General features: G+C 39.2%; 1 protein-coding gene across 3 annotated transcripts in view; it reads right to left on the bottom strand.

Annotated features, from left to right (window-relative positions):
- LOC138763599 (uncharacterized oxidoreductase ZK1290.5) overlaps positions 1 to 15,265 on the bottom strand; it is a 114,752-nt gene that overhangs the window by 57,833 nt on the left and 41,654 nt on the right. The gene's annotated exons all lie outside the window — the stretch shown is intronic.

Below are 15,265 nucleotides of genomic sequence, written 5' to 3'. Positions count from 1 at the left end.
ACTAATTCAAAAGCTGATTTCACACTACAATATGCAAGCCCTTCCCAACTATACTTATCAATGCTTGGACTGGTCCCAACTGCCGAAGCGAGGCAACGACTGTACACTTGTAGTAGGTTGTCAGGGCGCTGGTAGCAGCTTCTCCACCTCCCCCGACCGGGACGTTGCTCGGACTCTGGCTGTTCTTCCTTCTTGACAAGGGGTGTTCCCACCCCTCGGAGAGTCTAAACTTCAGCAGCAGGACCACAGGCTTATATACCCCAAAAACAATTAATCATGCGCTTACTCCTTCTAATATTTGTCAGTCAAAATCAAAACTGAACATTATATTCTACAATTTAGAAGATTAATTATTATGGAACCAGGATGTTATGATTTCCTGGTTTATCTCGTAGATACAAAGACTTATTAAAACTTCTCGAGCAAGACAGGTTGTGACCAATTCGTCAATTTCAGAGTGTTGAATTTGACAACTGCTTTCCCTGGGCCTAACAGTGGAATTCCATTTCAAAGTGTATCTTCAGATAAGCCCCCATGGCTGAGTTTAATTACATCTGCTAGTTCTGAAAGTAAGGTGACCTGCGTGTGGACCCAGTGTCGTCAGTTCCACATAAGCAAAAAGCATCTGGGTACATGGTTTTAATCCTCCATTACAGAGGAGTGAAGGAGGGAAAAGATTATGTTAAAAATTACATGCACTGTTAGAATTCAATGGGTTGTACATGGTGGAAATGTTCTCAGATGCATCTATTTGAATGCAAGCAGTATTGTAGGAAAGATAGATGAGCTGAGAGAGTGGAATAGCACGTGGAATTATGACATTAGTGAAACTTGGTTGCAGGAAGGGCAGGACTGGCAGCTTAATTTTCCAGGCTTCCGTTGCTTTAGATGAGATAGAATGTGGGGGGTGGGGTGAAATTAAAGGTTGAGGAGTGGTATTGCTCATCAGGGAAAATATCAGCTGGGCTTAGCCAGGACAGACCAGTGGGCTCGTCTACTGAGGCTGTATGGGTGGAGCTGATGAACAGGAAAGATATGACCACACTCATGGGGTTGTATCAAAGACTGCCTTATAGTCAATGAGAATTTGAGGATAAAATCTGTAGAGAAATAGCAGACAGGAAACATAAAGTTGTGATAGTAGGAGATTTTAATTTTCCAAAAATAGACTGGGACTCCCTTACTGTAAAAGGGCTAGATGGCTTGGAGTTTGTCAAATATGTTCAGGAAAGTGTTCTAAATTAATATATAGAGGTACTGACTAGAGAGAGTGCTATACTGGATCTCCTATAAGGGATTGAGACAGGACAGGTGACAGAAGTAATGTGTAGGGGAACATTTTGGGTCCAGGATTGTAATGCCGTTAGTTTCAAATTAATTATGGAGAAGGATAGGTCTTGGCCTCGGGTTGAAATTCTAAATTTTTGAAAGGCAAATTTTGAGAAAATGAGAAAGGATCTAGAATGCATGAATTGGGATAAGTTGTTTCGGGTAAGGATGTGTGAGGTAAGTGGAGGATTTTCAAAGGTGAAATTTTGAGAGTACAGAGTTTGTATGTTCCTGTCAGAATTAAGGGTAAGGTTAGTAGGCAAAGGGAACCTGGATATTTGAGGGACATTGAGGATTTGGTTCAAAAGAACAGAGAGGTGTACAGCAGGTCTAGGCAACATGGAGCAAATGAAGTACTGGAGGAGTATAAAAAATACAAGAAAAACCTCAAGAAAGAAATTAGAAAGGTTACGAGTTCGCTTTGGTAGACGATATGAAGGAAAATCCGAAGGGATATGAAAAGCAAAAGGATTATAAGGGACAAAATTGGTCCCCTTGAAGATTAGTGGTCGGCTTTGAATGGAACCAAATGAGATGGGGAAATCTTAATTTCTTTCCATTAGTATTCACTCAGGAAACGGGCACCAAGTTATGGGAAGTAAGGAAAACAAGCATGAGGTCATGGAACCTTACAGATTAAAAGGGAAAGTGGTTTCTGTCATTAAAAAATAAGGGTGGATAAATCCCCAGGGCCTAACAATACATCCCCCTTGGACCTTGAGGGAGGCTAGTGTAGAAATTCCAGGTGCTCTGGCAGAAATATTTAAAATGTCCTTAGCCATGGGTATTGAAGGGTGGCTCACGTTACATGGCTCCAAAAGTAACCCTGGAAATTATAGGCCAGTGAGCCTGACTTCTGTAGTAGGTAAATTAATGGAAGGTGTTCTAAAAAACTGATAGGAATAATCAACATGGCTTTGTGCATGATAGGTCATGTTTAACCAATCGTGGAGAGATTTTTTGAGGAAGTTAATAGGAAAGTTGATGAAGGAAAGGCTGTGGATGTTGTCTACATGGACTTTAGTACGGTCTTTGACAAGGTTCACACGGGAGGCTAGTGGAAGGTTCAGACGCTAGATATTCATGGTGAAGTAGTGAACTGGATTCAACAATGATTGAATGGAAGAAGCCAGAGAGTGGTGGTGGATGATTGCTTCTCAGACTGGAGGCTGTGATTATTGATGTGCCTCTTTGTTGTTTATCATCTATTTCAATGATCTGGATGATAATATGGTATTGGATCAGCAATTTGCAGATGACACTAAGAAGTGTTGTGGACAGTGAAGAAGGGTTTCAAAGCTGGAAAAATGGGCTGAAAATGGGAGATGGAATTTAATGCTGACAAGTGTGAGGTGTTGCATTTTGGAAGGACAAACCAAGAAAGGACATACATGGAAAGATGGTGGGGCACTGAGGAGTGTGGTAGAACAGAGGGATCTACGAATCTTTCTTTGGCTTGGCTTCGCGGACGAAGATTTATGGAGGGGGTAAAAAGTCCACGTCAGCTGCAGGCTCGTTTGTGGCTGACCAGTCCGATGCGGGACAGGCAGACACGATTGCAGCGGTTGCAAGGGAAAATTGGTTGGTTGGGGTTGGGTGTTGGGTTTTTCCTCCTTTGCCTTTTGTCAGTGAGGTGGGCTCTGCGGTCTTCTTCAAAGGAGGCTGCTGCCCGCCAAACTGTGAGGCGCCAAGATGCACGGTTTGAGGCGTTATCAGCCCACTGGCGGTGGTCAATGTGGCAGGCACCAAGAGATTTCTTTAGGCAGTCCTTGTACCTTTTCTTTGGTGCACCTCTGTCACGGTGGCCAGTGGAGAGCTCGCCATATAATACGATCTTGGGAAGGCGATGGTCCTCCATTCTGGAGACGTGACCCATCCAGCGCAGCTGGATCTTCAGCAGCTGGGATCACGCTGCTGGGATCTTCTTTTTCTTTTTTTCTTTGGCTTGGCTTCGCGGACGAAGATTTATGGAGGGGGTAAAAAGTCCACGTCAGCTGCAGGCTCGTTTGTGGCTGACCAGTCCGATGCGGGACAGGCAGACACGATTGCAGCGGTTGCAAGGGAAAATTGGTTGGTTGGGGTTGGGTGTTGGGTTTTTCCTCCTTTGCCTTTTGTCAGTGAGGTGGGCTCTGCGGTCTTCTTCAAAGGAGGCTGCTGCCCGCCAAACTGTGAGGCGCCAAGATGCACGGTTTGAGGCGTTATCAGCCCACTGGCGGTGGTCAATGTGGCAGGCACCAAGAGATTTCTTTAGGCAGTCCTTGTACCTTTTCTTTGGTGCACCTCTGTCACGGTGGCCAGTGGAGAGCTCGCCATATAATACGATCTTGGGAAGGCGATGGTCCTCCATTCTGGAGACGTGACCCATCCAGCGCAGCTGGATCTTCAGCAGCGTGGACTCGATGCTGTCGACCTCTGCCATCTCGAGTACCTCGACGTTAGGGGTGTGAGCGCTCCAATGGATGTTGAGGATGGAGCGGAGACAACGCTGGTGGAAGCGTTCTAGGAGCCGTAGGTGGTGCCGGTAGAGGACCCATGATTCGGAGCCGAACAGGAGTGTGGGTATGACAACGGCTCTGTATACGCTTATCTTTGTGAGGTTTTTCAGTTGGTTGTTTTTCCAGACTCTTTTGTGTAGTCTTCCAAAGGCGCTATTTGCCTTGGCGAGTCTGTTGTCTATCTCATTGTCGATCCTTGCATCTGATGAAATGGTGCAGCCGAGATAGGTAAACTGGTTGACCGTTTTGAGTTTTGTGTGCCCGATGGAGATGTGGGGGGGCTGGTAGTCATGGTGGGGAGCTGGCTGATGGAGGACCTCAGTTTTCTTCAGGCTGACTTCCAGGCCAAACATTTTGGCAGTTTCCGCAAAGCAGGACGTCAAGCGCTGAAGAGCTGGCTCTGAATGGGCAACTAAAGCGGCATCATCTGCAAAGAGTAGTTCACGGACAAGTTTCTCTTGTGTCTTGGTGTGAGCTTGCAGGCGCCTCAGATTGAAGAGACTGCCATCCGTGCGGTACCGGATGTAAACAGCGTCTTCATTGTTGGGGTCTTTCATTGCTGGGATCTACGAATACAGATACATAATTCTCAGAAAGTGGCATTAAAGATGGATAGGGTTGTAAAGAGAGCTTTTGACATATTGGCCTTCATAAAACAAAGTATTGAGTTTAGGAATTGGGATGTTATGGTAAGGTTGTAGAAGACATTTGTGATGCAAAAATTGGAGCATTGTGTGCAGTTTTGGTCACCCAACTACAGGAAATATATCAATAAGATAGAAAGCGTGGAGAGAAGATTTACTAGAATGTTGCCTGGACTTCACAAACTGGGATACTGGGAAAACAGGTTAGGTCTTTATTCCCTGGAGCGTAGAAGAATGAAGGGAGATTTGATAGATGCATTTAAAATTATGAGGGGATAGACAGAGTAAAGGTAGATAGCCTTTTGACTTGAGGGTAGGTGAGATACAAACCAGAGGACATGGGTTAAGAGTAAAAGGGGAAATGTTTAGGGGGAATACAAGGGGAAACATGCTACCAGCTGAAGTGGTGAATGTGAGCTCAATTTTAACATTTTATTTTTCATTTTCATCAATGACAAACATAACATACTTATCAAAGTAATAAAATGTTGCAAAATGATACATATTTTCTCCTCCCACCCTCCCCAAAAAAGTAGGGGAAAAAAAAGCTTTCCTGAATTTATCATATATCATTAATTAATTAAATTTCAAATGTACAAATATTATCTTGAATCTGTAAGTTAGCTAGGGCGAGTTGGAGCTGGAGTGGTGAGTGCTGTGGATGAACTTATACCAATGGGATCCATATATAGCTTCCAAATCTTAAAATTTTTCTGATTGATTCCGTAAATAATACATATTTTCTCCCTAAAGGTATACAATTTTGTAATTCCACTTGCCATCTATTCAACCCTACATTATTGTCTAATTTGTTACTACTATACATTTCTTTGCTACTGGTGCACTGAAACTTCCTCTGGTAAACATCTAATTTCAGATTATTTTTAATCACATAACAAAAGTTTTCTTGGATCTTTCGGTACTTGTATATTCATGATTTGTCTCAGTAAAATACTCATCTTCTCAAAATTTCCAACTTTGTCACACTGCCATATTGCATGCAAGAAAGTTCCTACCTCTTTATTACATCTAAAACATTGATCAGAGCAGTTTGAATGAAGTCCATATAATTTATGAGGAGTATAATTGATGTAAAAAATTGAATTTGTACCATTGATATCTGAAATTAATTGTATTAGTTACACTCTCATGACATAATTTTGACTATCCCTCTTCTTGAATTTGTGTATTTAAATCTCTTTCCCATCTTAATTTGGATTTAAATAGGTTTTTGTTCTGCAAAGTGTGACAGATTATAGATATGTTTTTGGAAAATAAATGGGGCAAGTTTTTTTTAGTGTAGGTCACATACAAACACTTTAAAACATCTCATTTAAAATACTGGAGCTCTGCTAATGCTAGACAGGCTGGCTCCAAGAGTCTTTGCAAAAGCTTTGGAGAGTTCCCAAGAGACTTCACTAATGGATTGTTGTTTACAAAAAAGCAACAGATGAAAGAACTTGTCGAAGCCGCAGGCTGTCTGGAGTGGAACTTGCTATTCTAAGAGGGTCATATGGTTTTGCAAGCAGAGAGAGTAAAACAGGCTTTTTCTCAGAGAGAGAGAGAGAGAGAGAGAGAGAGAGAGAGAGAGAGAGAGAGAGAGATCAGTTCTACTGTTTTACAGACAGCAAAAGCAGCTCGGACTAGAACAGGACAAGCTGGCAAGCTTGTGGAAATACCTAATTTGGAAGTCGGGTTGTGAGTGCTTAGTTCAGCCTGGTCAAAGCCCTTATGGTCCATACAAGAGGAGAGGACTGGCTGCCTAATATTTCACTTGAAATAAGGGAAACAAAAAGGAACTCTGTGGTGACTGAAAGAAAGAAGTTATCATCTGGAAAACCCTGATAGGGCAAGTTTCTTCAGCAGGACACTGAAGTAGCTGATTACATGGAATCAGTTGTGGGTGTCCAGCGAACAACAAATCTCTCTCTCAAAACCAACAAGTACCTTCCTGAGCTGTAACCATTTACCTTTCAAGCACCAAAGCCTGGTGAACTTCATAAAAGTTAAATTCTGTGGACAGTATAAGAATTGCCTGCAACCAGTAAACTTGGAGGAATGAGAAATGAAATTGGACTGTGAATCAGAACTTTTCTGAACTTATACACACATTACATACATATGCGCTTAGAATTAGAAGGGGGTTAAATTAGGTTAGCTAATAGTAATAAGTTAAAGTTTGATCCTGTTTTCATGTTTAAAGATAATTAAAAGCAACTTTTGTTTTATTAACCATTTGTCTTGGTGAATATCTATTGCTGCTGGGTTTTGGGGTCCTCTGTGCTCATAACAATAGCATCTTGCAATTTGGCATCTGTAATTACCAACTACAGGAGCCACAATAACTGAAGTCCACACAATAAACTCCAGTGACAGAAAAATTTTACTCAAAACACCCATGTGATATTTAAACAATCCCAATGCCCTTCTGGGCTCCCAAAACCCATCCCTTGAGTTCTGGCTGCCCACCACCATTTCCAGAGTCTTGATGGGCAGATTCCCCGGAAGTCCCGGCTTCCACCTGCAGCCTGCTTCTATGCAGCGATGCTGACTCCCCAGTGCCATTACCACCCCGCACCTGTCCCTGCCAATTCTGCCCGCTAACTTGTGCAGAACGATCCACTACATGTTAGTAATAAATCTTTTAATAAACGTATCAGTTTTGAAATATTTAAATTGACTTTGTTCAGGTAATCTAAAATTCAATTCTAACTTTCTTTTTAAATATGATTTAAGTTGATAATAAGAAAAAATAGTAATATTTGGAATATTATATTTGTCTTTCAATTGGTCAAAAGTTAAAAAAAAAACCAATCCTTTATTCCACAGTTATGCCAAGTATCAAAAAATGAGTTATTTACTGTAAAAGGAATGAGGGTAATATATTTTGGCTATTTGACAATTTTTCATTCCTCTTTCCATGTGGATATCATTCCATACTTTAAGTAAATGTTTCAAATTTGGGGTTTCTAATTTGCCTTTCAACAGTTTTTCATGCCATTTATACAAAATATGTTCAGAATTATCTTCTCCTAATTTACTCATTTCAATCTGTACCCACGCTGTCTTTTCACCATGCTGATAACAGGACGTTAAGAATCTAAGTTGAGCTGCTTTATAATAATTTTAAAAATTGGGCACTCTTCATCCCCCCCCCCCGATCATATTTCCATGTTAATTTTTGTAACACCATCCTGGACATTTTATCTCGCCAAATAAATTTTCTTACATTTTTTATTTAAATCTTTAAAAAACTTTTGCTGGTACAGAAATTGATAATGATTGAAATAGATGTTGTAATCTAGGAAAAATATTCATCTTCACACAATTTATCTTTCCTATTAAAGAAATTGGTAACTTCTTCCATCTTTTAAAATCTTCTTTAATTTTCTTCAATAGAGGTAAGTCATTCAATTTAAATAAATTATTCAAATTCTTATCAATATTAATTTCTAAATATCTAACTGCTTCCTTCTGCCATTTAAATCTTGTCACTTTCTTAATTTGAGTATAATCAGTCTGAATCATTAGCATCACTTCACTTTTATCAATATTTACTTTATAACCTGATATTAAACCAATCATACATTTAAGATATAATAGAAAATCATCTGCAGCAAAAAGACTAATTTTATGTGCTTTATCTTCTATCTTAAATCTTAAATCTCATTATCTCTTCTTATCACCTCTGCTAAAGGCTCTATGGCCAACGCAAATAAAAAAGGTGATAATGGACAACCTTGTCTAGTTGATCTTTCCAATGAGAAAGCTTTAGATATTTGTCTATTTGTTACTACTTTAGCATTTAGGTGATTTATAATCCTTTTATCCAATTTATAAAATTCATCGGAATTCCAAAAACCTTCAATACTTTAAATAAATAGTCCCATTCTAATCTATTAAATTACTTTTCTGCATCTAAAGCCAAAGTTACTGATGGTATTTTTCTTCTTTGAGCTACATTTAATAAACTTAAAAACTTAACAATATTATCCGCTGATCTATTTTTAAAACCTGTTTGAACTATATTTATAAATTTAGCTCATTTATTAGCTAATAATTTAGACAAAAATTTATAATCTGTATTTAAAAATGATATTGGTCTATATGAAGATGGAAGCAAAGGATTCTTCCTTTTTTTTGGAATAACTATTATTGCTGTTTTAAACGACTCCAGTAAATCACAGGAATCATTCATTTGATCCAAAATCCCATAATTAAAGGGATCAGTAACTCTTTAAATTCTTTATAAAACTCTGGAGAGAAACCATCTTCTCCCTGGAGCCTTATTATTTAGTAAAGACCTCAACATATATATTTCTGTTTCACTAAAAGAGTTTGATAATTCGCTCTTTTCTTCAATATTTAATTCCGGTAATGTACTTGGGATAAATATTCATCAATTTTTATCTCCATCTTTCAAAGATTCTGATTGATATAATTTATATAAAACTTCATAAAAACATCATTAATTTCCTGTGTTTTTTAAGTAAGTTGACCAGATTCCTCTTTTGTATCTGTTATTGTTCTTGATAATTGCTCTGTCTTCAATTGCCATGCTAAAGGCAGTCACGTGATGCGGGGAGAGTAAGAGGAGGTGGATTCCGAGAGCTCCCAGGATTTTTGATTACAAACAAGGTCAAAATCTCAACTGACAGTCCAAAATGCCAAAAAAGGTCACGAGAAGAATTTTTAAATGCAACATGACAAAAAAAAGCAAGTCAGCAAGCAAAAGTCACTTCTGTACCGAGGTGAGAGGGCAAGCCTGGAATTCTTTGTGGTGAGGAAAATGGCGGGGCCACCCCAGGGCCTGAAATGGGAACCGCAGCTACAAAGGAGGAACTCACCAGACAGCGAGAACAGGTCCTGGACGAATTCAGTGTCAATGCCCAGCAGGTATGGAGGGAAATCCCTCTGGAAGCCCCTGGAGAGAAGAAAAGGCCTGGGCCCCCCCTCCCACAGCAGGATCGCAAAGTTAGGCACGCTCGTGGTGGGTGTGAGGCCCGAGGAGAAGTCGGCGTTGGGTGCAGGTCAGCAGCGGCAACCCCCGTGGGGAACGGACCTGCCTGACAAAAGAGGAAACTGCAAGAAACCGGCGTTGCTGCCGGCACTAAGGCAGGTCTCCCCAGCCTTCCCACTTACCAGATCTAGTAGGCAAGGGTGTCCACTCTCACCGGCTCTCTTTGTGATGGCTATGGAACCGTTGGCAGAAGCCATTTGGCAGGATCCATATATCAAAGGTTATAGAGTGGGCCAGGAGGAACACAAAATTAACTTGTTCACTGACAATGTACTGATATATTTGACAGACCCTGCGACTTCCTTGCCTAGGCTGCACGAGGTACTGGAGGACTATGGGGGACTTTCTGGCTATAAGATCAATTGGGATAAGAGTGAGGTGATGCCACTCATTGAGGGTAATTATAATCAATTTCAAGGAATTAGTAGTTTAAAGTGGCCACAGAAGGGGATTAAATACCTAGGAGTTAATATTGATAGTGACTTGAATAATTTATATGTTAAATTATGCCCCCTTGCTGGGAAGAGTTGAAGAGGACTTAAAGAGGTGGATTCCTCTGCCTATCACTCTGGTGGGGAGGGTCAACTGTATCAAAATGAATGTGTTGCCAAGATTCCAATATCTTTTCCAATCATTGCCTGTGCCGTTGCCCCAGGGTTTCTTCAAATAGTTATCACATATGGTTAGGAGGTTTCTTTGGAATGGTAAGGTACCAAGGGTCTCTATGGAAAAATTAACATGGGACTATAGTCTAGGCAGATTGAGATTGCCAGACTTTTAAAAAAATTTATTGGGTGGCTCAAATGAGATACATCGCCTCCCTTTTTTAGGGAGGAGATGTACCATCCTGGGCACAAATTGATCTGCACCTGGTGAGCGAGAAGATAGCAAAGGATTTTATTTATAAATGGGACGTTAAATTGCTGACCGGGAAGAAGTGCAGCCCCATATTAAAACAAGTGATTAGTATCTGGACCAAAATCAACCAGTATTTGGATATTAAGATGGGGCTGTCACCAAAAACGCCCTAGACTCCAAATAAATTAATACCACTGACAGTGGGTACAAGATTCTGGACATCTGGCTCCATAATGGAGTCAGATGTATAGAGGACTGTATGAACAAGGGCAATTAATGTCGTTTGAACAGCTTAAAAATAAATATGATTTAACAAATAAAACATTCCACTGCTATCTTCAAATAAGGTCTTTTCTACGGGACGTATTAGGTCCAGGTATGGTCCTACCTCGTTGGAGTAGCATAGAGGCCCTGATTCAAAGAGGGATTGGCAAGAAATTTATTTCAGCAATATATTATATGTTTCAGTCAGAGGGACCCAACCCGGGCCTTCATAGGTCGAGAGGCAGATAGGAGTCGGACTTGGGTATTACAAATGATGAGAGGTGCTGGTCCGACCTGTACCAGGAAAGTATGATCATGGTCGTTAATGCAAGGTACAGGCTGGTCCAGTATAACTTTTTGCACCAATTGTTCATAACGCCGCAAAAATCCATAGATCAAAGCCAGAACTCCCAGACAAATGCTTCAGGTGTGTTGTTGCAGACAAGATGTTTGTACATGCAACCTGGTTATGTGCCAAGGTGAGACCCTTTTGGGTGGATCTAGGCCAAGTCCTGGAAAAAATTATAGGTAAACAGTTCCCTCAGGACCCAGAGGTGTTCCTGCTGGGGAATATAATGGGCATAAGGCTTACAATGAAGCTGTCCAAATTTCAAATCCAATTTGTGTTAATCGGGGCCAGGAAGTGCATTGCGGTGAGCTGGAAGTCCGACTCTATTCTTAGTATCGAGTGATGGAACAAGGAAATGCAAAGTTGTGTTCCCCTGGAGAAAATAACTTACAATCTGAGAAACAAGTACAGCACCTTTCGGAAGATTTGGCAGCCATACATGCACTACATAGGTGCATGGAAGTGATTGTTCTACCATTCCCTGCTGCGACTCCCTCTCTCCTGCACTGATCCCGATCAAGGAAAGTCAAGAATGAGCACCGACCCAGAAGCCGTCCGTTGAGCCGTGATAGTCCCTGTTTCTTTTCTTATTTTTTTTAAATTATGTGTATTCTTATTAACTTCCTTAATGTTAGTGTTTGTTATTGTTATCGACATTGTACTATAAATGAATTGTTTAGTTTTATAGATGGGGGTGGGCAATGACATGGGCGTGTATATATAGTCATAGAGAAAAGGAATATATGTACATGTATAAGAGATTGTGAACTGCCATCGTTGGCAGGTCGCAGTATATGACTACAAGCCTGTATGAAAAATTATAAATAAAATATTCCAAGAAAAAAAAATTGCTACGCTAAAACTTTATGGGCTCTATCCCCCAACTCATAATATTTTTGTCAAGTTCACCTTATATCTCTCTCTACTTTACATGTTTGCATTTCATTAAATTTCTTTTTTTAAAATTCCAATATTCTTCATTTCTCATAATTCGCTTGATTGTGTAATTTTTTTTCCAAATTTAATATTTCTTTTTCCAGTTAACTTCGCACATATACTCTTTTTTAAAAATCTTAGCCGTAAAACTTATTATTTGCTCTCTTAAATAAGCCTTCATAGAGTCTCAAATAACAAATTTATTGGTTATAGAGTGCTCATTAGTGTCTAGAAAAAAAATGATCTGCTGTCTTATAAATTCACAAAAATCTTGCCTTTTTAACAATGCAGTATTAAACCTCCATCTTTAACCTATATTTTGCTCTTCTTCCAATGCAATTGACATAACTAAACGTGAATGGCCCAATAATATTCTTGCTTGGTATTCAGTCTTTTGAACTCTTGCTTGTAGCTGCGAAGAGATTAAAAACATATCTATACATGAATATGTCTTCTGTCTAAAAGAAAAAATGAATAATCCATAGTACTAGGCTACATCTTCCTCCAACTATCAGTAAGTTTCATTTCGTTCATAAAGGTAGTTTTAACTACCCTGTTTTTAATCATAATTCCACCTGATCTATCCAACTTCAAGTCAAAGGTAAAAGAAAAAATGAATAATCCATAGTACTAGGCTACATCTTCCTCCAACTATCAGTAAGTTTCATTTCGTTCATAAAGGTAGTTTTAACTACCCTGTTTTTAATCATAATTCCACCTGATCTATCCAACTTCAAGTCAAAGGTAAAATTAAAATCTCCCCCTATAATTATTTTCCCATTTGCATTGGCTAATTGCATAAAAATGTCTTGTATAAATTGTCCATCATCTGTATTCGGTGCATATATATTCATTAGTGTCCAATATTCTGAATAGATTTGACAATTTATCATTACTTATCTTCCCACTTTATCAATAGTTGTATCCAATATTTTAATTGGTAAACTTATTTATTAATATCGCTATGCCTCTGTCTTAAGAATTAAATGAAGAAGACAAAATCATTCCTACTCAATCCCTCTTTAACTTCACAAGTTCTATTTCAGTTAAATGAGTTTCTTGTAGAAAAGCTACATCCATTTTAATTTTTTTCATATAACTTAATAACCTTTTTGCTTTATTGGATTTGGAATTCTGTGAATATTAATACTAATAAAGTTCCATTTCCATTTCCCTGCCATTAAACACCAATATTAGATCATATGTCCACCCAACATCCCCCCCTCCTTACTCACCCTTAATACTACTTACATAATGTACTACGTTCTTAAACAATCATTTCAGGGCTTTGAACAAAAAAAAGATAGTAAAAGGAAGAAAGAAGAAGAAAGTAAAGAAAAACCCCCAGAGGCGTGTGATGTAAAAATGTCACTAATCCCCTGATCAATATGGGATGCGAATAGTATCACATCCGTGTCCTTGATTCCGCAGTGCTCAGCTTCATATACCCCACTAACTCACTCAATATGCCATACCATCCCTTCCAACAAGTCTAATAATCCATAGATCTTATCAAAATATATTAGATCACTTACATTATAAGTTAAACCTTTCTCCCTATTTAAACTCTCGAAACACAATGCAATTTCAGTTACAGTAAAATTCTCAGTTATATAATTAGTTCAAGTATCACCAACCACCTGTTGTTCTTTGTCAGGCAATGAAGCGGCACATACCTTTGCTTCATTAGGCTCTGTAAAAAATCTATTTCTCCCACCCAGGACAAATACAGCAGAGTATCTCAAAACAAAGGCATAGCCATTATTCATCGCACATTTTTAACTGGATTAAACTGTTTTCTCTTTTTTAAGAAATCAAAACTTATGTCTGGATAAAAGAAAATCTTATTTCCATTATAAATCAAAGGTGATCATCTTTCTTTAGTTTGCTTTGCTGCCAACTCCAATATCTTCTCTCTTACTTCATATCCAAGGAATCTGATAAGTATTGGACGGGACCTTTGGACTGGCTGAGCTTTAGGTCTCAGTGCCCGATGGGCTCATTCAATCTCCAAATCTCCTTGGAATTCAGCCTGATCCATTGTTGCAGAAATTTTTTCATATCTTCACCTTCATAAGCCGAACAATCTTGATATTATTCCGTCTACTAAAATTTTCCAGAATGTCTATTTTTTGCATTAATTGATCATTCTTAGCAGTAGCTTCTGCTTGTACTTTCCTCATTTGGTCTTTAATATTCTGAACCTCAAATTCATTTCCTTTAATTTTTCCATCCACTATTTCAAATCTTGTATCAACCTGTTGCATTAATCTTTCAATCTTGTCACCATTCTTCCTCACTTCATCAGTTAACACCACCAAAGACTGACGAAAAGAGTCTAAAAATTGTTTCATTTCCTCAGAAGATAAAGAAACTTCTGCACCTTTCTCTGCTTTTTTTCTTGACAATAGCTTGTTCTGGTCTTTTCTTTGCTTTTCCAGGTCTTCTTCTTGATTGCTGGAGCTCTGCGCTTGTGTGAGGAGTCGTGCATGCGCAGAGTCACTTCTTCACTATGTGTCAGAGGAGACCCTGTACAGCAGTGTCCAAGGTCTCCCCAGCTTCTGGCCGTACTCCCTTGGATATTACCTTGCGGACAGCTCCAGAATACTCTAAGGTAGGCCTCTCTTCTTTTTTTTGTTCTTTTTCTTGCTCCATTTCTTGTATTACAGTAATAGCTATCTTTCTTTGGTGATATGTTGATCTCTTCTGTACATCTTTAGACAGTTATTTCTTGTATTTTCAGTAACTTTTATTTTTTTTTAAATCACTTTTTCTGAACTTTTTTGAGGAGATCCACTCTAACCCCATGTCATCACATGTCACACGCCGACCCCACCCCCCCCCACACCCAGTTTTAACATTCAAGAAATATTTGGACAGGTACATGGATGGGAGAGGTGTGAAGGGCAAAAAAAAAGGTTTGCCATAGACTAGAAGGACTGAAGGGCCTGTTTATGTGCTGTAATGTTCTATAGAGAGAAGGTAAGAACAAGGAACTGAAATGGATAATCAGTCATGACTGAATTGAATGATTCAGCAAAACTATTTAACACAAACATAGTTGGCCCTCTATGAAGGGCTGAATGTCTTACTCCAGGTCATATTTTCCATGTTATTGTAAAAGATTGTTAGAGCCTATAAACAGGATTCAACAGATACCATCAACAATCAAATATAGAATTCCTATAGAACAATATAATACCAAACATTGAATATGCAACATACTTGGAGCTAACCCTTGTAGTTGAAGTTACAACAATCCAAGGTTTTATCTTGAAGCTTTGTAAAGCACCGTGGCTCTGTCCACTGCAATAGCATGGATCTCACAGTGGCCACACATTTTAATTCCTATCCCATTCCTTTGCTGTCA

This window comes from Narcine bancroftii, chromosome 5 (genome assembly GCF_036971445.1).
Source record: "Narcine bancroftii isolate sNarBan1 chromosome 5, sNarBan1.hap1, whole genome shotgun sequence".
Lineage (NCBI taxonomy): Eukaryota > Metazoa > Chordata > Chondrichthyes > Torpediniformes > Narcinidae > Narcine > Narcine bancroftii.
Note: the sequence above shows the minus strand (reverse complement) of the source record. Positions and strands in the feature narration are given on the sequence as shown.